This window comes from Carlito syrichta, unplaced genomic scaffold, assembly GCF_000164805.1.
Source record: "Carlito syrichta isolate Samal-C Ts95f unplaced genomic scaffold, Tarsius_syrichta-2.0.1 Scaffold316495, whole genome shotgun sequence".
In the NCBI taxonomy this organism is placed as follows: Eukaryota; Metazoa; Chordata; class Mammalia; order Primates; family Tarsiidae; genus Carlito; species Carlito syrichta.
Window position 1 is genome coordinate 1,647 of NW_007260591.1, and position 2,377 is coordinate 4,023.

The 2,377-nt window shown below is 51.4% G+C and overlaps 1 protein-coding gene across 1 annotated transcript in view; it reads left to right on the top strand.

Moving 5' to 3' along the window:
- Positions 1-2,377, top strand: part of LOC103277170 (signal transducer and activator of transcription 5A) — a 24,262-nt gene that overhangs the window by 1,444 nt on the left and 20,441 nt on the right. The gene's annotated exons all lie outside the window — the stretch shown is intronic.

Here is a 2,377-nt window from a genome sequence, read left to right on the forward strand (position 1 = left end):
GGGGCCGGGAGCAGCCACTGCCCTCCAGTCTGGGTGACGGAGTGAGACTCCAACTCAAAAAAAAAGAAAGAAAAATAACGCCTGAGCACAGGTCATATTTATTACTTATTTATTTCTGTGGACACAGATTTCAGGAATGTTACTGCTACCCAGTAAGCATTTCTTTTTTTTTTTTTTGAGTCTGAGTCTCACTGTCATCCAGGTTGGAGTGCAGGGGCATGCTCACAGCCTTGCAGCCTTGGCCTGCTGGGCTCAGGCAATCCTTCTGCCTCAGCCTTCCAAGTAGCCACTATGCCTGGCTGATTTTTGATTTATTGTAGAGATGAGGTCTTGCCAAGTTGCCCAGGCTGATCCCAATCCCCTGGGCTCAGGCAGTCCTCTCACCTCTGCCTCCTAAATTGGGATTACAGGCGTGAGCCACCATGCCCGGCAGTGAACATTTCTAGAGTTCCTACTGTGTGTCTGATGCTGGGCTAGGACTGCAGAAACAGAGAAAGGCCCGGTCCATGTCTGGAGGGAGTTTCTGCAGCGATAGAAATCTCTAGTGAGGAGTTGAGGGCTATGGGGGCATGAGGACACCAGTGCCATTGATGTGCATTTGGCATTGGAAAAGTCAGGGACATGGGTTGTCCTGGAAGAACCTTTGGGACCTGGTTTCTGTCCCCTCTCTGTTTTTAACTATGGCGAACCAACCCAGATGGGGCCGGCTGGCAGGGGAGTGTCCTGAGGACAGGGCTGTCTGAACTTCAGTGGAGAAAGAGGCAGGGAAGGAGGCGGGACAAGTGTTCTCGTCAAAAGTGACAGCACACTCAAGTGCAGAAGGACATTTGAAGACTCTCAGGCCGTTACGGTTGATGCCTCCCAGTGACTTCAGTTTGGGGTCTCCACCATGCTTGTGAGGGGTTCAGCCTCTCCCCTCTTCCTTCACCACAAGAAGGTCTTGAGTGAAGACACAGCCATGTGGTAGTTGCCATTGTTAAAAACAGCGAGGGGACCGAAGCCAGATCCCAAAGGGTCTTCCAGGACAAGCCCGTGTCCCTGACTTTTTCAATGCCAAATACATGTCAGTGGCACTGGTGTCTTCATGGTCCTTCTCCCAGCCCTAAACCTGTTCTCAAACACCTTGGAGATTCTGTGGTACACAGGATAGACAGGGTCCTAGCATTTGGGGACCTCACATCCTTGACCTGGGAGACTAGTAACAAGCAAGCAAATACAAGAACAAGACACATTCAGATAAGAGCAGTACTCCTGTGAATTGGCCCACCAGAGAAGGCCACTCTGAAAGGGACCTGTTAAATTGCTTGCTTCAGGAGAGTTTGGTCTAGAATGTTCCAGACCAATGGAACCACAAGTGCAAGGGCCCCGAGGCAGGAACGTGCCTGTGTGCTCAAGGAATAGAAACAGAAAGCTTGCATGGCCAAGTGTGCTCCATCAGCCAGGAGCTGAGCTGTCTGCGGGGCCAGCGGAGGCTTGTGAGAGGGAGTTTGAATTGAATTCTGAGGCCAGTTCATTGGAAGGCCCCTGAAGAGTTGGTCCCCTCTCAGTCAGGTGTTGAAGGGATGGCTGGATCCAAGGAGGCCTTGTTGACCCCTCCCCGTGACTTCATTTTGGGGTCTCCAGCATGTCTGTGAGAGGTTCGGCCTCTTCCCTCTTCCTCGGTCGCAGGAAGGTCAAGAGTGAGGACACAGGCGAGTGTGTTCACACACCCCTGTTCCTCACCTACTGCAGGCTGTGGTATTGGGTCAGGGAACATATGTGGAACGAGGGGTCCTGATCATTAGTAGGGAAACCCAGGGGACACCTGGGACCTGTTGTGTTCTAGTCTCTCAGAGGAAACTAGATGGACCATGTTTGACTGGTTGTAGTGTCTCACACCTATAATCCCAGCACTTTGGAAGTCAGGCAGGAGGATAGCTTGAGCCAGGGAGTTTGAGACCAGCCTGGACAACAGCAAGACCTTGTCTCTACAAAACTTTTTTACCTGTAATCCTAGCTACTCAGGAGGCTGGTTGAGCCCAGGAGATTGAGACTGCAGTGAGCTATGATTGTGTCGCTGCACTCCAGCCTGGGGGACAGAGTGAGGCCATCTCTAAAAATTTTAACATTAAAAATGGAACCTAGGTTAGGCACAGTGGCTCACACCTGTGATCTCAGCACTTTGGGAGGTAGAGGCAAGAGGATTATCTGAGCTCAGGAGTTTGAGACCAGCCTGGGCAACTTGGCAAGACCTTGTCTCTACAATAAATCAAAAAATTAGTTGGGCAGGGTGGCACACGCCTGTGGTTCTAGCTATTTGAAAGGCTGAGTCAGAAGGATCGCTTGAGCCCAGCAGGTCGAGGCTGCAGTGGCCATGAATGTGCCACTGTATCCAGCC